Source organism: Plectropomus leopardus, chromosome 9 (genome assembly GCF_026936395.1).
Source record: "Plectropomus leopardus strain MGB_pleo_1.0 chromosome 9, ASM2693639v1, whole genome shotgun sequence".
NCBI classification, from domain to species: Eukaryota; Metazoa; Chordata; class Actinopteri; order Perciformes; family Serranidae; genus Plectropomus; species Plectropomus leopardus.
The window spans coordinates 30674105-30696658 of NC_142184.1; the positions used below are offsets into that span (position 1 = coordinate 30674105).

The following is a 22554-nucleotide window of genomic DNA, read 5'->3' on the forward strand; positions in this document are numbered from 1 at the left end:
ACATCTAACCTGGGGAATTATGATTGGGATTTTTTCAAAACAGAGTTGCTGATTAGTACAACAGGTAAATAACTAACTAAATGACTGACAAAACTGACTTAACGCAGTTTTGGTGAGGTTTTTTTTTTATTCTGTTTGAACGAAGTTGGAATTCCGGTAAAAAGAGAAACATTCATTCAGAAGGTGTATGGTTGTCTTTCTCCATTTAATATGAAAAATAGGTGTAAGAATATTAACTTTTGTTGACATCTCAGTCAGTGGATGGTGCACTGAGTAGGATGAAAATGGAAAGTGAGCCTCACCAGTAGGCGGTGTAGGGGTATGATGGTATGAAAAAATATACACCGCCCAAGTCTACATCCCTCCTCCTCTCCTCCCACCATAAAACAGCAGTTCACTTGAAAAATCGCAGTCGACCAAGGGGTTTCAGATTGATGCTTCAAATCTTTGACTTTCAGAGACCAGCTCTAATTCATATCACACAGTCCTGTGGTTCATCTGATTTCATTTCACACCATCTATGAAGTGGACCAGACTCTGCACGTAAGCAAACAAAAGCCTCCTTTCAGGCAGTCGCCTGAGTTTGACTGACAGCTTTCCCAAAAAAAAAACCCATAGGATCAATGAAAGGTGGCCATCACACTAGCTGTGGGACTATGTTGCAGCATTTTAAGTATTGAAGTGATGATATTCTTTTAAAAGTAAGCTCTGCTCAAGTTTTTCACAGCAGATGGAACATTTTGGCAGTGGGCTTTTTGATTAAAAAAAATAAGCTCTGTAGTGAACAAAGACTTATTATTTGAACACATTTTGTTCAACAAAATTCCCCCACACACTTAACACATGAACAGACATTGTATTGAAACTGTATTTTTTCAAAAGCCCGTACTGCCTTAATATTTAGGATATTCATTTGTATTGGGCTAGCAAAATTAAACCACAGATCTCAATTTCTGAAAATCCAGCACTGAAAATCTGGCTCATGTACTTCATTACCTTTTATGTATTGTCAGGCTGAAACCATCACTCTTATTCTACTGTTAGGCAGCTCAAATGTGTGCTGTGTGATGTGATGCCTTCACACAATTTGAAATTTATGTCGTAATGATGTTTAATACCCATCCTGATTAAGCTGTAAAGGCCCTGGGGTCTGAGAGGTTAGACAGACAACTTTTTCTGTGTAATCTATGCATACTCTACACCAGCCTGAATGCACTGACATTGTCAGCTGATGAAAGTGGTGGGCGGACGCCTCGAGAGTCTTGTTTGCACCGAGTAGATGACCTTGTGTTGTCTCCAATCAGATACAGTAAGAACATAAAGTCTCCAGGCGATCGAAGCTGTCACACTTCATAAGGGAGACGTTGAATAAAAACAGAAAAAAATACAAGTTTTTTGTCAAGTGGAAGAGTAGCCTCTGCGCTGACTTCTGCTGTGTGAATATTGAACAGAGTGTATAAATATCCTCCAGACTTTGCTCACTAGCTAAACTAAGACATACAATAAACTGCCGTCTGTGTTGCTTAAGTTCATTTTCTCACCATGGCTGAAAATAAAAACTTTTATGAAGTGTTAGAATATGTGGGTGGAACAACAATTTGTGTTTTTGACCTGTTTTGACATTTCAACAGAAACTTTGTTAGACTTTGTAGTTATCAAGAAACTCACATAATTGTGAAAAAAGAAAAAAAATAGATCCTTAAACAACTTGTCCGCTGCAAAATCAATAGAAGAGTCCTTAGTCCATTACATAGCTACTCATAATAAATAGGTACTCCTTTAGCACAGTTTTGGCAATCAGCAAGTACAAGTAGCACAATTATCTGTTCTAATAGGGGAGCTAATTGTGCCACTGCTGTAGTATTTGTACATTGCATCTCTTAAGCCCCATTCGGATTGGATTTTTTTCTCTACAAGTGTGGAGACTTTAACATTACCTGCACTCATCAGTGATTTTAATCCCGTCCACCGGACTTAATTATTAGTAATTTTTCAGCAGTTTCCTACTGTTATTCTGGGAACAGGCTGGTCCTTTAGTAATTTAAAGTCAGTGCATCATATGTCCTTGTTTTATTTTTAAGTGGATCTTTAATAAGCAAGTTTTTTTGTTTTTTTTCTGTGTGAGGAGCTGCTTGTCCCTCTGCTTTTGTCTTTCTTTTTGAGCTCAGCTTGAAATTTCCCTGTTTTTTCAGAGTGGAGTAAATAAAAAATAATTCTGCTAATCTGATAGATGAAATGATTCCTACAAAAATAAGTAAGCGATGTGGGAACAAAGATGATGACAAAAATAATTAAAGCAACAGAAGAGCGACGCTCGTTAAAGTTCATCAAACCTGCAATAGTATTGACTGACACAAGAAGACACTGCTATTCTCCCATGAACCTATACATTTTTTCACTTTATGTTTTCAAATTGGTGGCAAGAAAAGTATGCCGAATTAGGTATAAGTAGCTTCTGTTTGCAATGCACCTCTGTACATGTATGTACAGACCAGAGTCTCACATTGGGTCAAATGACTTGCAATAAGGTGATTTGCCACAGGAAATTTGTCTTAACTTATTTCCAGGTTCAGTTCTAGGTGAAAAAATATAATGTGGGTCAGATGGCAGGCACTGAATGACAAAAATAATAAAATAAAAAGACACATATAATCATTAAATTTAACGTCTGAACATGTTAATCCTCAAAATTCTGAGTATAATAAAATAGCATTTATTTAAATGGCATTTCCCAAATAGCATTCATCTTAAAATATAATGGTTTAGTTTCACTCATAATGATCCCTAAATGGTCTCTTTAAACGTGCTGTCTAACTAATTTATTTGAACCGCACATGGTTATTAAAGATTCTCTGTTTAGGGTCGCAGATCTTTTGTTGACGGGGCACACTGAGTTGCAGGATTAACTGGTCATACGAGCATGTAGTGGGTTGTGGGCATGTGTTAATGCACATCATGGTTTTGGTTAAGGAGCAGGTCTTGGAAATCACTCTGTTTGGCTCTGCATTAGACCTAAATTTATGTGGTTAATTTCAACGTCTCATCAAAATAATGCCGTTGTTGGCAAAGGAGAGTAAATCGTCATATAGCTTGCTGGAACACTGTTTCATTGCATAGATTTACCTTAAATAGCTAATTCTAAAACTGTTGTGTAGGCCTGCCGAATGCAACAAAAACATGGTTCTAGACAGCTGACTGATGTAGAAGGCTTGACTTTCAAAGTTAATATGTGACGCGGAAACATGAAGCCAGTTTCAACCATTCATGCTTCAGTTTTCAGACCCTGTTCAGGAAGCATCAGGGAGACTTTGTTTTGCCTCAAGGGCCAAAGTTGATGCTCATATTTACTACAACTGGCTGACAACTTCACTGTTAAATTCTCTTATGCTCCAATCACCAACACTTGAACACCTGTTCACCTGTCTATTCTGAGCACATCCACCTAAACTCTCGGTCTCTCTTGACCAACCACACGCTCTCTACTCAAGCACTGAGCTACTTCTGAAAGTGCCTGTTATAACACCTTGTTTCCATCCAAACATTTTTATGAATTACCTAATTAGAGAACAGCAACTCCAGTATAACTTTCCTCTAAGCTGTCAAACACACTGCTGCACCCATAGCGGAGTCTACCTGGACTCTTATTCTCCTGATTGATATCTGTATTCATACATTTTACATTAACACACATCTTGGACTATATTATCTTTGAACATTGTATACCTATTCACTGCAAACTTTTGCACATCATGCACAAAACCACACAGCTTTCGCTCTCTGAAACCGCTATTGAACATATGTCAGCATTTTTATAGTATGTTTCCATATTTGTTTTGCTTTTTTTTAGGGATGATACGATACGATCTCAAACATCTGTATCAGGGCCAATCAAGGCATTTTTTGACTCTTCAGGATCTGGAGTTTTAAGCTTATAGGAGTCCGAAACGATCCTTGGTGTCATGTCAGCTGTCACACAGGTGTTTTTACTTTCAAGTAGAGCAACATGAAGCGTAACCCTCGTCAACACTCATCAACACTCTGTCTCTCCCGTGTGTGTAAAAACAGGACTGAGCCCCGCCCACTGCAAAACGCCACACACTATTTAAATGCAGTATATGACTGTTTATTTACATTATTTACCTAAGTTATGAGTCCTTGTTTTGTTTCAGCTTAGTGTGAGATTATAGCATTTTGCCTCCAAATACAGCGTATGGTGTTTCTCCAACCTACACTCTACAACTACACGAGCTTAGCAAGCAAGAAGCAAACATGATTTATATATTATTGAAGTGTAATCTGATCACAACGTTGCCAAATTGCCAAATATGGTGATAGTTTTATTGATGTTCTCTAAAGATGACCACAGCATGTATTTTCTCTATTTGTATTCAGAATGCATTTTTACTTGTTTTGCTTTATTTTAATGATTTGTGAAGCTTTTCTCCCATTGTTTTTTTTTTTCTATACGGTTTACCACACCTCCATTATGGTGCTTGTCAGCCTATTGGTGTCCGTTACCTATATATATGGGCGTGGTCCCCATTGTTCAAAAAAGCTATCACTTGAGGAAGACCTTTGGTCGAAACATTGTGATCCAATGTTGTGGCATTGAGTAAGTGTGCGGGCATACCTCACCCATTTCACTCTTTATTTGTTGCCATATCCGTAACATCGCCTTGGATTCCACCAGATTGTGAAATCCAACAATCATGCAAAATGATCACTATCGGGCCATTATGTCAGAATTGTGACAGGCCCAGTACAGACAACAATCAGTGGAGTTCTTTGACACTGAAGAAAATTTAAAAATGCAATTGTTCTCCAAGAGGATTTATTATTTTCAACCGACGTGGGAGATAATGATGTCCTCACAAAGTGTAAGTCACTCCGAATGATATCAGTAAGTGTTTCATGTCTGAGTGTTAAAGATTTGAGTTATGACTCCAAGAGGAGTATGATTTTTGACAGCTATTGGCTCTCTTTTTTGGCTTTGTTCTGCTGAATGTCCATGTCTATTACAGACCATATCCTGTAATTTTCTGATGGTTAAAATACTGTCCGGAGTTAAATTACAGAGGAGCACAGTGAAAATTCCACCCTTCATATCTCGCTGCACTGTTAATCCCACCCGGAACCAGGCTGTAGCCAGTATTTTAGTCAGGAGTTTAAGATTTTCCAAGTTTTGCATATTTTTAGGACAGATAATGATGCATGCTACATTTTTAAAAGCTCAAACTTTATTTCCAAATTCACTCAGTCACTTCTTTCTACCTTATTCCATAAGGTGCACTCCTAATAACAGAATACTTTCTGATAAAAATTAATGTTCCCTTTAAAATCTCTCAAAAACTTCAGGGTTTTGATATTTTCTTATTTCCCTTCAGCCACTGATACTCTCCTCAGAGCAGATCGAGATAGTTAAGGCTCCAGGATGTGAATCAGATGGGGAGGGATACGTGTCAAACCACTATAATCTTTCTATATTTACATCCACGGCTCCCATCGCTCTCACTGTGTGTTTACCTTGGCAGCGGCTGTTCTCGGATCAGCTCCGTGTTGCCTTGGCCTCTGCCCCTTCCCTCTACTCTGCCCACTCAGGTTGCATTCCTGCCTGCTGCCAGCCAGGCAGGCCTTCACCAGTGGCAGAGAGTGAGAGAGAGAGAGAGGGGGGTGGATGGAGAGGGAGGGCAAAGAACATCAGGGAAGAGAAAGTTTTCTCTTCGGTACAAGGAAAACTTTTGATATGAGCTGAAGTTACTGGCAACTGCACGGCAGTAGCACAGTTTACCCAACTGTAGCGGCTGTCATGCCAAGTTTGGGCAAACTCTTAAAGAGACACAAAGAATAAACGATGAAGCCAGTAAATCGGCTAGAGAAATAAAGAGTCTATCAAAGGCTGTTTTTTTGGTAAGGATGTTATTTTTCTTTGGTGGCAGCTGCTGTTGGTTCTCATTTTGTACCGCCTCAACATAAAAACAAAAAAAAAACCAGACTGGCTAAGACCAATTAATGACCTTACAATCAAAGAAGACATGCAACAAAGGTCCCTGAGCAGAGTCAGAACTAGGCAACTACAACACTAGGGCATTATGCAGTAGACTTGGGCAGTATCACAGTATTACAGTACACCAGGGTAATTAGAAATCCCAGATACCACATACAGGCACTCCGCTTTCTATTAAACTCATTGTATGTAGTGCACAGCATGCAGCACAAGAGTACAGTCTCTGGTCTCTACTGGTGGAAGAGGCAGCTGAGGTGAAAGACACCACAACACCTAGTGGTGAAGGGACGTGTAACAGCACTGTAAACAGCTGGCGGTCAGCAATGGACTGAGAGACCATGGGGAATAACAGCATGTTTTTTATATCCAAACTAGTGAATTAAGGATTTATTTTGACCAAACCGGAGCTGGTGATTGTTGGAACCATGGACTTACTAACTAGATTACTGGCAGGAGTAACCAAGACGGGTTTGGTAAGTTTTATTTTGTTTCTGTCGAGTTGGAATGAAGTTTTGTTTTATGATGAGTTAACAAGCCTGATCAGTCTTCTGTGACCAAGATTTAGATAATTCAGTAGGTGTGCAGTTGTATTTCTCTTTCAAGCACGTGTCACAGGCACTCTCACCTACTGGAAATACCCCATTTGGTTTAGGTGCTAGAGCATTCACGAGGCAGGAGATGACACAGATTACACTGGTGTTATGTAGCCAGTTCGTGACTTGGTCATAAACAACCAAGTCTCTTGCTATTCCTTAAATTTTTTTGATGATTTCAGCTTCGGCCCTTACCAAAAAGAGTTCCCAAATCTTGTCATCTCTCTAGTTAGATGTTTTTCTTGGCCACTTTGTGTAAATGACCCTTCCTCTTCACCTATTTAGAAAAATATTTGAAAAGGACTCTAATTTGCAAAGCCTCATAGTACTTCATAGATTAATCTGTGATGCATTTCTTTGTAAATAAATTTTATCAGCTTTGTATTACTGCTTAGCCTTGATATTTTGATCAATTATGCAATCTTCATTTTTTATCTTTTTCTTTTTATGATTGATTCTCGATTTTTTTAATAGGGAGGTCCCTGTATAATGTCCAACTGATTCGGACATTTGTATTCTCACATAGATTCTCCAGGCAATGTCTAGATTAGACTAGGTTTGCAGTGTGTGATGATGAAAGAGGCACAAAAGAAGGATCTCTGTTTTGAATTTTGATACACATTATCAATGGTATTAATCTCACATTTCTCATGGTACACTACATATTTGTCAGCTTTACTATATCTAGACAGCAGCTGGCAGTTGAACCGTTATAGTTCCAGTTCTACAAATATGTGTGCCATACTGGAATTTAATCATATTATGTTGCATTGTAGAATAAGACATTAGGCTATCAAAATCATTTAAGAGATAAAGCTTCTAGTTAGCTAATTGATTATTTATTTAGAGTTTAAATCAAAACTAAAAAGAAAACGAACACTGGGGCTCATGTCCTGTCTAGTGCTTTAAAACAGTCTTTAGCTGCTCAGAATTTTAAGCCACCATGTCTAGGATTTGAAAATCTCTGACAAACTCCAATGTAAGCACTAAAACTGTCATGTGCTGGCAAAAACTCCACTGCTATTTTCATAAAAAATAGTCTATTTTTGACATAAGAATAGTCTATTTTTTCACAACATTTGAAGTGAAGTTAATTTTAGTTCTCTACATTATACAGTATCAAAATCACAATATTGCCTCAGAGGGACTTACAGTCTCTACAACATATGACACCATCTTTTAGACCCTTCATTCTCTTCAAACTCATAAAAGTGAGACAAATAGTTTCATTAATAACAACTTCAATCTTTCCCTATCTTTGTAAAGTATTTTTTGTGCCTATTGTTACAATACATTAATACCTGGGAAACAAATAAGAGAGAAACTCAACTGACTTTCTTTTGAAATACTTTACAATATCAATAGCAATATTTGAGAATCTTAAAAGCCACAGTTTATTTTCAGATTATGTTTTCAGATAACCCTGATTTTTTATTTACTCTTTTTTTATTTAAAGATTATTTTTTCTGGGCATTTTCCCTTTGTTCATGGGACAGTTACAAATAGACAGGAAAGGTGGGAGAAAGAGGTGAGAATGACACGCAGCACAGGGCCACAGGCCGGACTCAAACCCGGGCCGCTGCATAAGCCTCAGGCATATGGGGCGCACACTCTACCTGATGAGCAAGAGGTCATTCCGTTTTTTGAAAAAAAAAAAAAAAAAAAAAAATGCAACTGAACGGAGAATCTCACCTTTATGTAAGCTGTTTTTAAAAATGAGAGATTTTGCACATACTTCTATCAAGTTTCAAGTTCAAATTATGCAATAAAACCTTTGTTCAATCAAATCTAACCCTTCTCTTTTTATTCCTTTAAGGGTCACTCTGACTGATAATAATAATAATAATTCTGTAATTCCATGATGTAGTTGTTGTATCATAAAAATCCAACACCGTTGCAACCCTACCACTAACATTAACAAAAAAATAACTATTAAAAATATTCACTGTCACAAACTGTCATTTCTCATTTTGTGGTTGCCAACTTTCAAGCAGGTCTTAATTTCTTTGAGCAGGTTAGAGGACAGACACAAGCCACTGAAAGAAAAGAGTATAGAGATGGAGGCATGACAGTGATGTCCTATAGAAAATGGGAAGGACACTTTAACATAACAATGAATGATGACCCTCATCAATGAATATGCTGGTTTAGTGTCTGTCTGCATCTGTTTGTTTATAATAAGAAACTGAAACTAAATGACAGCCAGATACAGCACAGCCTGTTCATCCAAAGTAAGGGGTCGCTGGATAACACTTAACTCATGTATAGATTTGAAACATGATTTCACTTGTCTTATGAAGTCCAGAAATATTACAACAAAAAGATACATTTTACAACTTTTGCATATGTTTTTTTTTTATGTCTCTGTTATTCTCTGTATTGTTGTCTTTGATAACTGCAGAGCTGGAGGACAGCTTAACTAAAAATGCATGCTCACACACACACGGACACACACACACACACACACACACACACACACACACACACACACACACACACACACACACACACACACACAAATGGCATCAGCAGTGATGGCACCAAACTTGACATCAGAGACCAGGGAGCATTCTCATATTCATAAGAATGAAATATGAATGAGTGCTGCACGCATGAATACTATGGCGCAGTTACACATTCAAATAAATTAAACATTCGTATTTGCATTCGCAACAAAGTGGATATTGCAGTTCCACTAACGTTGAATATTGTATAAAGGGCGTTTTTGTTCCGGCACACATTGATTCTGTTTGAATGTGATGGAGGCTGCAGCATTTCCAACAAAGGCCTGGAATATTGGACATTTTAAAATCCTTAGAATGTGAGAATGAATGGGAAGCTGCAACCTTGGTGTGGAGCCAACAACCTCCACCTCCACCAAACACCAAAACATTCACACACTGTGTGTCCAGTGTGTCCATCTATATAGCACACATCAGCTTTCTTTGCTGCAATCTGCCCTTCAACACTTTTCCTTTCACGTCACCAGCATCTGTAAAAGTATGAGGTATTTCACATCTCTAAGAAGATAGAACATTTGTGTACAGCAGCATACTGGTGATTCTGGTAGACGTTCATTGAAAGGAATAACTGGAGATAAGACCCATAATTCACCAAGGGTATCATGGGGCTAAGAATAAAGCTCAAATTACGAAAGCTAAATAACAATTTGAGCTTTACAAAAGCTCAAATGTCTTTGTACTTAGCAAAACACCTTTAACAAATTCAACTCTTTCACAGTGCTCGACATTGCCTCCTCCATTAGTTAGTGGTCCTACATCAAAATGCCCAATACCTGATTAGCTGAAGTATTCTTAAAACCCTATTGTAAAAATCAACAGTGCTGTCTGCCTTTTATTTACATCACAGCCTTAGTAGAAGAAATACCAAGTCTCCAGGGATTTTGAGCTGCAAGTGCAACAGAACCAGGTATCTGGTACGAAGAAGTGGCCACTCTTCAGTCTCCTTTGATCAGAAATAAGTAGAGATGACCACTGCAGCATACAGGTAGCAATCAATATGAAGAGGTAAAGTAAAATGGGTATGTGTTCTAAGGTTCTGACAGAACACCACCCGAGAAAATGGCAAAATACAGTGCCTATCATAAGTATTCACCCCCTTTGATGTTTTACCCTTTTATTGCTTTCATAAATCAATCATGGTCAATAAAATTTAGCTTTTTTAACACAAAAATTTATTGGAAAAAACTCTTTAATGTCAAAGTGAAAACAGATTTCTATAAAGTAATGTTTATGAAAGAAAATTATATAAATGAAAATAATTATTTGCATATTTATTCACCCCCTTCAAGTCAGTATTTAGTAGATGCACCTTTGGCTGCAATCACAGCAGTGAGTCTGTGTGGATAGGTCTCAATCAGTCTTGCACATCTGCCCACTGCAATTTTGCTCCATTCTTCTTTGCAAAACTACTCAAGCTCTGTCAGGTTGCGCGGGTATCGGGCATGAACGGCCCTTTTCAAGTCCAGCCACAAATTCTCTATAGGATTGAGGTCTGGGCTTTGACTCGGCCACTCCAGAACATTTACTTGGTTCTTTTTTAACCATTCCTGTGTAGCTTTTGCAGTATGTTTTGGATCATTGTCGTGCTGGAAAATAAATCTTCTCCCAAGTCGTAGTTCTCTTGCAGACTGAAAAAGATTGTCCCCCAGGATTTCAGTGTATTTTGCAGCATTCATTCTGCCCTCTATCTTTACAAGCCTTCCAGGTCCAGTTGCTGAGAAACATCCCCACAGCATGATGCTGCCACCACCATGCTTCACAGTGGGGATGGTGTGTTTTTAGTGATGTGCAGTGTTTGGTTTCCGCCAAACATGACGTCTTGTCTGATGGCCAAAAAGCTCAATTTTGGTCTCATCAGACCAAAGAATCTTCTTCCACTTGACCATGGAGTCTTCCACGTGCTTTTTGGCAAACTCTAGTCGAGATCTAATATGACTTTTCTTCAACAGTGGCTTTCTCATTGCCACTCTCCCATAAAGCTTTGACCGGAGAAGAACCCGGGCAGCAGTTGCTACATGCACAGTCTCTCCCATCTCAGCAGCTGAAGCTTGTAACTCCTTCAGAGTAGTTGTAGGGGTCTTGGTGGCTTCTCTCACTAGTCTCCTACTTGCACGGTCACTCAGTTTACGAGGGCGGCCTGATCTAGGCAGATTCACACAAGTGCCATATTCCTTCCATTTCTTGATAATTGATTTCACTGAACTCCGGGGGATGATCAGTGCTTTGGAAATTTTTTTGTAACCATCCCCTGAATTGTACTTCTCAATAACCCTTTCCCTGAGTTGCTTCGAGTGTTCTTCTGTCTTCATGGTGTAATGGTAGCCAGGAATACTGATCAACCACTCTCTGGACCCTTCAGACACAGGTGTTTTACAACTCAATCACTTGAAACACACCCACACCACTCAGGTGATCTTCATTTCACTAATTGTGAGACTATTGGCAACAATTTGATGGACCTCTATTGAATTAGACCATTAAATTAAAAAGGGGGTGAATAATTATGCAAACAATTATTTTTATTTATATAATTTTCTTTCATAAACATTACTTTATAGAAATCTGTTTTCACTTTGACATTAAAGAGTTTTTTCCAATAAATTTTTGTGTTAAGAGAGCCAAATTTTATTGACCATGACTGATTTATGAAAGCAATAAAAGGGTAAAACATCAAAGGGGGTGAATACTTATGATAGGCACTGTATATATTTTAATCCCTCAGGAAAAATCAGCTGTTGTGCCTTTATTCATGTGTGAAAACTAAACTGAACAGATTTGTTTGGTCTTCCACACCTGGTGATAAGTGAGAAAAATTTAAAAAAAAAAACAAAAAACATGCCAGTTTATTATGCTGTAAAATCTTAGTTTTAAATCTGCCGAGGGGCTCATTTATGCTTAACATTACATAAGGAGGCAGTCAGACGGAGCCTTCCGTCCATGCTTTTCATTCATTTTGTCTTTATTTGTGCATGTTTTCTGGTAACCTACAGATACAGATGAAACAGAGCAGTGCCACCAGAAAGCCTGGAGGCACTGCATCGTGGATCAAGTGTGTTCTGACTATAGGAGACTACTTCAAAATTTAAATAATGGTGGAGCGTAATCAATCAGTTATATTGCTTAATTTCAATAGTCAATCCTGATTTATCACATATTAAATTGTATGTTTAAATCCCACAATTTTGCATTTCAAAACAGTTCTTAAGTCAATATTCACAAGGTAAATCAAATCTTTTAATCAGCCGACCAATCAGTTGGGATCGAAAACGAACAGTTTTGTTTTTTGTTTGTTTTTGAAGTTGATTGAGACATTTAGAAGCCTAGTGGTGTCATTATTTGCCTTTCCATCACAGCAGCAGCGAAGGAAAAACACAGCAGCATGTGATTGACGTGGTTAAAAAATTATTTATATCGCATAATTTTTGGACCTTAATTGGGTTGTGTTTACCACCTTAACGACATCAGCCACAATGATAATATGGAGTAAAATATACTGAAAATAGTAAAAAGAATTCTCCGTCCATGTCTGAGATGAATCTAATGGGCGCACAGACCACTGCCCTAACATCTACAAAGCTGCCTCCATTTAAAGGTACAACATTATGACCTCTTCCACCGTTGCCGCGACCTTTGTGGTGAGAAACTTTTGATTCTGCCCTCTTGTCCCATTTCTAGGCTGTATCTATGCCAACATAAAGGAGGCATGGAAGTATGACAGTGACCATGTTTGAAACGGACGCGTCTGTTTTTGTATGTAAAATCAGTATACATGAGCATTAAAATGCTTTGATGAGCAACAATGAAATGGAAAGTTTAAATTAAATTAGGTTTGTTGTTTTCGCATCAACTGCAGGACAGTCTAAAACACCGATGTCCAAGTAAAAGCACTCTGTGTCCTTAGACAGCAGCAGATATTATTGAGTCTTTTGCCATCAGAGAAGCTGAGGCAAATCCTGTACCTGTACTGTTTAAAAGTTAAAAAATATTTGATGTATTACCACTTTCAAAAATCTTTGGCTAACTTAATATGTATTTGGTGAGGGACACACCTGCATGAGATCTCATTCATTCGTTCATTTCGTTGAAGAATCCTTTTCGTATTTGCTTTCTCTACTTTTTACATTTTGCTCTTTCTTTTTTATCTATTTAATTTTTTTGGCTTCTCACTTCATTTCTTTTTGTGGCAAAATGCTTGTGCTTTCTTCCGAGACATGTGACACGGAGCAGTGTCTTTGATCAGAAGTGCTGAAAGAGACAGCCCCGGAGTGCAGACGCAGAGCCGTGATCAGCAAAGGGGTGCGCTCACAGGCAGCTTTCCAAAGGAATTAAAAAAAGGAATGTTTTTCCACTGAAGATTTGGAGAAAAGGGCCTTTCATAAAGTAGGTGTTTAGCTGGAAAAATGAGTCATTTTGGGGTTAGTCCAAGATCAAAGCTTGAACATCCCTATAAGGTACTAATAACAAGGGGATGGTCAACAAATTAGCTCCAAATAAAGAAATTACCTAACAATAAATACTTAATCTCATTTAATAATGCAGAATGTAAACAAACAGTTCTGTTTGATTATGTAAATTGCTATATTCTAAGGTAAAACTGAAACTAAGTTCACCTAAAACTTAATAATCTTTAACTGTACAGGAATACTGTGTGTACACATGCAACTGTACAGTGCATCAAAGATAAACCATGAAGTCAGCATGTGATTAGTGTTTACAACTGGGGTCACAATTTTACCCAGAGTTTGACTTAACTTCAGGGTTTGTTCAAAACCTGTGAGCCCCGTCAGACCTCCATTAACAAGTTTGCAATTTTCCAGATAAAAGTCCTAAACTAAATAGGTGAGTGCATTATTGGTGTCACTTATTTTGTGAATTGCCAAGACTAAAAACGAAAGATCCAAATTGTAAATTGAGAAAAAAAAAGTTTTTACACGTCGTTATCACCACCAGGCACAGGCATATGTCTCAAGTGGATCATGCATTTGCTTGTGTATGTATGAGTATCTTGTCTTTTCACAGCTATCTGGCAAAGTACTGGACCATTCAGCCTAATATTGTGTGTGCACATTGCTGATAGTATGCTCAAGGACCTCTTGTGGTTATAGTAATTCACAATCGTTTAAAAAAATCAGTTTACTGACTTTTATACCATCATTGACTGCTGATACCTCACTCCTCTTAGCAGGCTGGACAAATGACATAGCGAAGGCAAAAGGCATTTCCAGACACTGTCTCAGCTGAAAACACAAAGACTTACTGTCTGTTGCAGACCACATTTTCGGTTTTGCTGTAGCTCAAAAACTGACATCCATTGAAAAGTTTGGTCTAATTCTGAACAGGAGCATCTGCATATTAAAGTAAAAAAACTCTTTGCTGTCATCTTGACTGCATAAGAGCCAGGGGGGACAATTCCACTGGGGGCAGCTTCACAGCGTTCATTATCTGTGGCTAAGTGGCTGCAATCAGCTACAGCAGCCAGTGCCAGAATACAGACAGATATCTGCACTCAACTGAGTGTGCTTTTATAGTTTTATGTTTTGTACACTCAAGCAAACATTTGCTAATTTACACATCCAGCAGATACGAAGCAATAGTACCATTAATTTTCGACTGTATTTGTGTCCACCTAGTAAATCTAAAGTGTCATTCCCACTGCACAAAAAAAACGGCTATCACCCGCTAACATCAGGCTTTTTAATGCAATGAGAATGTGTACGATCGGCATCCACACCCGGGGCAAATGACTCAGCAGAAGACACGGGTTTTTATCGCCTCTGATTTTATGGGACCACAACACAAGGTGAACGCGGTAATTTCAGCTCCTCAACAGGCATGATGCAATGACACGCCGTCACTAATTACCCTCCATCTCTTCCTAAGCAGTTAAAAAACTGATCAAAATACATCTACACCAAGATTGAAAGAGAGACTGAAGAAGTACGAGACATAGAAGAGTAGAAAAACCACTGAAAAGTTTTCACAGACCTCTGCTCCTGCTGTTGTCTAGTTTTTACCTGTTCTCCTGCCTGTCCGTGACGGCGCATGGACACACCAACAAAATAACCCATTCACACACACACACACACACACACACACACACACACACACACACACACACACGACAGAAACTTGACAGAAAGGCATACTCGACAGAAATGGCACTGATGACAGCGATGAGCCCAAAAACCATATAGAGCCGTCAAACAAAACAAAGGACCTAAGTTCCACTAATGCTCTGCAGATTCAAGGTGAAATTTTCTGTGAGTTACTATTTTTGCATTAGCCATTTGTTTTATCGCTTGTATGAATATATTGATTACGGTAACTTTCATAAAGTTTTGCTGAGTTTCTGTGTTTAAGTAACAGGTTCTCTCATCATCATCAAGCTGCTTGACTATCTGGACAGACAGATGGAGCCAAAGTGGGCCTGAAAAATAATGAAAAAACTTGGTAAGTCTTATTATTCATAGCAAGAATGATGCCGTCACTTATTCAATCTCAATCTGTCAAGGCGTGCTATGTCTGTATTTGTTTTCTCAGGAAGTTATTTCTCTTTGTGACAACTCGGGGAAACTATTTTCTGCTTGTACATTTTTACAACATTCATCTGCAGTGTTGGTGCATCTTGAGCAGATCGTAGGATTTCATGAGTCAGCTTCTCTAAAAGAAGGCATCCACAGTTGTTTCATCATATTTCTGTACAAACAACATTGGCCTCTGAAGTCTGACTTCAGTAATTATTCTGATATTTCACTTTGACTCAATTTATCAGTGCAACTTCATTTTGTATGAATCTGCAGCATTGCTTTAATTTTGTATTCAGCAGCTTTCCTCTCCATGGCTCTCTCTTATCAATAATTTAATAAGTACATGCTTTGTGAAAAGTGATCCACGAACCAAGGGAAAACAGTCAACCTGCCTAAATGCATGAACAAACATATGCATATGCAGCACCAGCGTCGCAGTTTACATGTGAGAATAGAGGTTTCTGAACGTAAGTGTTCAGAATGAAATGCAGGGTCAAGACTGGTACAACACGTAACTGCAGGAGTTACCTATATATATTTTTAACAATAGTCTGAAATATTGTTCACATTTGCAGTTAACTCAACTGCCTTGCAACAGCTCTGCTATCACATACAATATAACCTGGCTCTCAGCTTACATGACTAATTCTCCACAGGCTGACAAACCCTGTCTTTTGCTGTAGCGATGTTCTCTGCTGTTACAAAGACTCAAATACAATAACACTGCAAGTTTTCCAACTTTCAGGCTCACAGGCTCTGTTTCACTCTCTTACGCTGCCCGAACAAATCTCACACCAAATAAGAGAAAGCCTCAAAGCCACTGCTTCTGAATATGTCTTTGAAAAAGTTAGATAGGTTATGTCTGCATGGTTTTAGTGGGCTGTGTCTCGCACAACCCAAAACACAATATCACATTTACAAACCAAAATCTCAATTAAAAAAAACAACTTTTAATGGGCTTAAGACAAAGCTTATCATAATGTGGTTTATCAAGTATGTCTCCTCGTGCCACCAAATATAATCAGATGCCAGGACAATAAAAGGTCCACTGAAATTTTGTTTGTTGCTTACAGCCTGTAGGATTCTTTCTTCTGAGTTTATCAAATGTCTCTAGCTACGGCTCAGCAGCAGGATCGATATGAGCGGCAACAAAGTGAAAGCAACTACGAAAACACATTTTATAGTACGAGTTACTAGTTAGATAAACCACCATTACATATGGACCGGATTTTCAGTGTTGAGAAAATCATAGTCACAGAAAAAAAAGTATCGAGAAGGTATATTTTTTTTGTTTGTTTTGTTTTGCAGACGATACGAATTACAGATTATCTATGAGCGATACTGACCAATACCCTTCTCTTTTCTTTTTTTTTTTTTAACTTTTTTATGTTATAGCATCTGGTATAGTTGTATTACAATACAGGTGAGGTTGACTGCTCTGAAGTGTATTGGGATCTCCACCAGGAGGAAAGGCAACTATGCTGTTGCACGTATATCTGTTTTACAAACTGCATGTCTTTTCACTTCCAATAACTCCAAAATAGCATTACCTTCACCTCCAACCTTAGTGATCCCAGTGAGTTTCTCCTTCCCTAAATGGTTAACTTTCGTTTTCACAAACAGCTCCTAAGAAAATTTTTAAAGTATTTACCGTTGTTGCTGTTACTGTTTACTGTTGTTTTTCCCGCGCCGAGAGTCTTTGCTAACTCCGGAGTTAACCCCGTCACTCCATTCAGAAGCCTGCAAACAAGAAACAAGAAATGCTATTAAATATTCAAAGACATGACCTAAAAGATGGCAGATTCCAGAGAGACATCTAGTAGGTTACAGATCCCTCTGCAAGTCAAAATACTGTTGTGTGAAAATAATGTGGCAATGAGAGCAGCAATGACCAAAAGCAAGATAGAGCACAAAAAATGGGGTGAGTTAAATATCAGGGGGAGCAGTCAAAACGCCTGCAACAGAACATCAGCAAGCAGAGAGTAACATCTTTGCTGGCCCAGTCTCCCCAACCATTCTCTTCCTCATATATATTCTCTCTTTCTTACTTCTTTTATTGCTGCAAATTAGTGCACGGACATGGTGAATCGTTAAGTACTCTCATGTGTAGTCTTGCACTTCCGCAAGTGTTTTGTTGATATTTCTGACTTTGGAAAGACTCGTCAGGGATTTCTGCCAGTAAAATGTTTTGTAATGTGTCACTCTGTCGCTCATAACTTGTGTAATGTGTAAACCACAACAACTTTGAGATAACCCATTTTAAGACAGTCGTATAATGTGATCAGTACAGCAATCTGATGACTTTGAAACTGCTATAGTGTCTTGGTGCCATTTTTGCCATATGCTTGAGAACTTTCAAAGGTCCAGAGTGTAGGATTTAGAGGGATGTTTTGGCAGAAATATAGCATAATATAATAACTATGTTTTCTTTAGTTTATAATCACCTGAAAATAAGAAACTTTGTGTTTCTGTATCCGTAGAATGAGCCAGTCATATCTACAAAGGCACTGGGTACTTGTTTACGGAAAAAACATTGTTTCTACTGTAGCACAGAACGGACAAACCAAGCACTGGCTATCGATACCCTATTTGTGTTTTTGAATTTTTGTGTCAAACACTTGTCAAACAGTAAGCAGTCCCTCCCTGATGAGAGCAGAGAAACAGACCTCTGCAAATAATTCGGCTCCTGGTACAAACCTCCTGAACAATGAACAACAAAAAGTTTCAGCTGGTTGCAATCAGCAACTCTCACCGCTAGATTCCACTAAATCTGCCTAAATGTTACACACTAGACCTTTCAGGGGCTAAAACTGCTGAAAACTTTATATTGTTTGTAAAGTTGAAATATCTCCAAGTACAAGTGGAGATGTGTTTATTACCTGTGACTGAATGCAAAATTCATCAGGCTGAAGACATGAATGTGACCTGTCAGACTACATTGTTCACAGCGAGTCCTAAGATTAACACCTGTCTTTGAGACGGAGGCAGTTAATATCAGCCGGGGCCACGGACTGACAGTGATTGAATCAAAATTACACATCCATCGCAGATTGACAGTGCATTAGCTTGCAAATGAGGCTTTCAGAATGTCTTTTTTGACACGGAAAAGTTGCAGTGAGGGGCAGCAATTCTGCCTTCACATCATCTCAATATTTTCCCTCCTCTAGTGGTTTTCTAATGGTCCTACTTAAGTAAGACCTTGTGCTGCTTTATCACACTGAGTGTTGCAGTGCTGCCTGACAAGAAAGGGCATTTCTATTGAAGTCACTGATGTCAGCCATCACCGCTGATAGCGTTCTGTCACGTGCAGTACAGTGCACGGGCATAAAAGCATTCAGACCGGACTTGACTTTTTTGCTTATCCTATATTTTTTGACTTATCGGACAAGTATCATCAAAAAGTGGCTGTTCTTCTTATTCCTGATCCCACTTGAGTGCTCTGTTTGAGTTACGAGGCTGGAGCTGTCCGCTCCCTCCAGTGTAAATCTATGCAGGCGGTCTGAATCACAGACAGGATGTCATCACTTTGTTTGCAGGAAACAACGTTCTGACACCTCGGAGAAGAGTGGTGGCGTGCTGTTGGTCCCTGGAGAGACACTTTCCTGGCAAACGAGGATACTGTCAAAATGCATGCACGCGCACACACAGATAAACAAGACGGCAGACGATTTAAGCAAGCAGACAGCATCGGAGACGGAACAAATCCACAGACACACACACACACACACACACACACACACACACACACACACACACACACACACACACACAAACACACATGCACAAAAGATTTAACAGTAGGCAAGATTGCAGGGTCCAGGCAGCACTTTCACACCTCTCCGTCTTCCTCATCTCTCATTTGTCCCTCTTTTGCGATGACAGGGCCCAGAGGGAGAGTTGTGTGAAGGACAGGAGCGAGGGATGCTGTTGATGTGTGTGGGCTCCTAGTTTGAGGAGTGCATGTGTGTGAAAATGTATGACGGGGCAATTCGAGAAAGAAATAACATTTTATTGTAGGATGATTAAGTCTTGTTTGTTCCTACCCAGAAAAAAATTATGTTGTCAAGCACCGCTGGCATTAGATTAATACATTTGTTTCAAGGTAACTGGTCTTTATTCTTCTAAGTAATATGTTAAAGCTAAAGTTTCAGATTCAGAGTGCTGCACTGGATATCAGCATGGCTGTGCTTCAGTCTTAAGCACAAGCCGTAGACCTGGTGCTGAAAACAGTTGTGTTAGTTGGTGAGCTTTAGAGGTTCTGGTAGGCAGATTTTGTTATCTTTAGAAAAAAAACAGACTAGCTGTTTACCTTTTCTGCTAAGCTAAGCTAACTGGCTGCAGCTTCACATTTAATGGACAGATGACATTGAAGTATCAACGTTGATATCTAACTGTCCTTCACAAAAAAGTAAGCGCATTTCCCAAAATGCTGAACTACTGTAATACAGATCCAGTGTGTAGGTTTTCGGGGGATATATTGGCATAAATAAATATAATGGGTATGTTTTCTTTAGTGTATAATTTCTGACCTTGAATGAGATGTTTATCTATACAGAGAGAGTAGGTCTTCATCCACAGAGTCCGCCGTGTTGCACTACCGTGTTTCTACAGTAGCCCAGACAGACAAACCAAACAGTGGCTCTAGATAGGGCCTTATCGCTTTGTTGTGTCAGCATAGTTAGTAGCCCCTCAGCAACAAGCAACATCAGAGAAACACTAAACTGTAACATGAAACTGCTTTATTAAGTGTTTTTACTGTTTTAAATCAACAGGTGTATTTGTTTTGAAGAGGAAGAGACCTTTGCAGATAATGTGGCGCCTGATTTCTAATGTTAAACTGCTTTACTCAGTGATTTTACTGGTTGAAATCAGCTGTTCCACTTGTTTTGGAAAGGAGGAGACCTATGTCAATAATTCAGCTTTTCGAAACAAACAAACAAAAAAGAAAACCTTCTGAAGAATCTCCTGAACAATGAACACGAAAGGAATTATAACCAGGAGTTCAAGTTCGAAGAAGTATCAGCTGGTTGTAATCTGCAATTCCCATGACTAGATGCCACTAAATCAGACAGGCAAGGTTCACTCACACGTCACATGTCAACGTTCACCGAGTGGAGTTTGATGCAGGAGCAAATTTAGCCTTACTTTTCCATGAAAGTGCATCCAACGATAGCAGCATTGAAATTAATTCACTTTACTTCAGAATTTTGCTATTTTAATGCTTTTGTTTGCATGCCATCAGCACTATCAGACAACAAGAACCTGAACCGCACACACACAGACCTGCATTTATTTTCATAGGCTGTTATCAGTGATACTGATTACTGTGTGCACAGTGAGAGAAGAGGGAGAGACAGCAATGCTTTGCTGCTGCCACTGTGCTGCTGCCACTGTGCTGCTGCCACTGTCCTGCTGCCACTGTGCTGCTGCCACTGTGCTGCTGCCACTGTCCTGCTGCCACTGTGCTGCTGCCACTGTGCTGCTGCCACTGTGCTGCTGCCACTGTCCTGCTGCCACTGTCCTGCTGCCACTGTCCTGCTGCCACTGTCCTGCTGCCACTGGGCTGCTCAGTTTATTCTGAGCGTCAAGCCACAAAAAGACTCTGAAAAGTCTGTCGCTTAGCACACCCGTAGATGAGTGTACAGCCAAATAAGCAAGATAATCATTTATAGAGAATTTATTATAAATAGCTCATTTGATTCAGATTTCTGCACTAGTATAAACTTGAGGAGACAATCTAGCTTTAAGCACCGATACTGTGTAATTCCTAAGGTGTCATGACTTCTTTCAAGTGCTTTTACTAAGTCTATGGTAGGTTTACTTCAAGTCAGACACAGTTTACTTTGGCCTGATCTTTAGTTTTGAGAGATCTTACCAAGGTTTTTTTTTTGGGGGGGGGGGTTAGATGTGTGGAGCTTGTGGATGTGTTCACAAACTCACATAGTGTACTCACATATTTGCACTGTGTGTTTGCATCTACATGCGTGTTTGGCAGGTACTGACAGTTTAGCATTTAACACCTGTGTGCCAGCGTCACCTCCGAGCCTCTCCGCTGCTCTCTGCCTCCACAAGATGCCACTTTCTTCAACAGGCTGAAAATGGAGTTGACTCCAGCTGAGTTCCCCACGAGAGTACACACCGCGGGTCTGCGGGGAGTATATTTCAACACTCCACATGAATAATAGCAGCACTTTGTATTGAGGGAAATCTCTCTCTACCCTACCCCCCCTCCTTTTTACCTCTCTCTGGCTCTCTGGAGACCTCGGCTGCTCACCGCAGGGGGACATTTCTTTAAAGTAAAGACGTTGACCTTTACAAATAGAGGTGGACTGGGGCCAAGGCTGCTGCTCGCTATCTGTGTATCACCATATGGGAAAGATGCATTTATGCCACAAATAGCTCAGGAGGCACACTAAATGGGCTCACATGCTTTTTGTGTTTTTTCATCATCTTCTATTTTCCAGCCGATTTCTGGAGAGTGGTGGGAATTGGCAAAGAAAGTTTGATGACACAGGCTCAAACTTTTCATAACGTAAACACCCGATGATGAAAAACACTCGAGCAGTGCTTGAAATTTATAAAAGGCCTTCTGCCGAGTGTGAAAGTAAATGGCTTTGGTAGATATCTGCCTGATACCAAAGCCACCGCTCAACAGGAAAGTAACATCCTATTATATTTGTGATATTAAGTTTTCTGTTAATAAAAAGCTATGAATCTGTGTCTGTGAATTCTCATTTTTATCAGTTTCTATTCATCAGTCTTACACTTTTCTTTCACAGAGGGAACAATGGCACTTTTTTTATTCCTGTGTTCACATGAGTGACCTTTACCGTTTTACTCCACACAGAGTTTCATTTCTACATGCCAACACGTCTAAATGAGAACTGGCCTCTCTGGCAGGCGGAAAT

The 22554-nt window shown here is 39.2% G+C and overlaps 1 long non-coding RNA gene across 4 annotated transcripts in view; it reads right to left on the reverse strand.

The window, feature by feature from the left end:
- Nucleotides 1-22554, reverse strand: part of LOC148188771 (uncharacterized) — a 175129-nt gene that overhangs the window by 81067 nt on the left and 71508 nt on the right. For all 4 annotated transcript variants that reach the window (XR_015777347.1, XR_015777344.1, XR_015777346.1 and 1 more), the window contains exon 2: nt 17298-17386. This is a non-coding gene — a long non-coding RNA (uncharacterized LOC148188771). The remainder of the gene's footprint in view (nt 1-17297; nt 17387-22554) is intronic.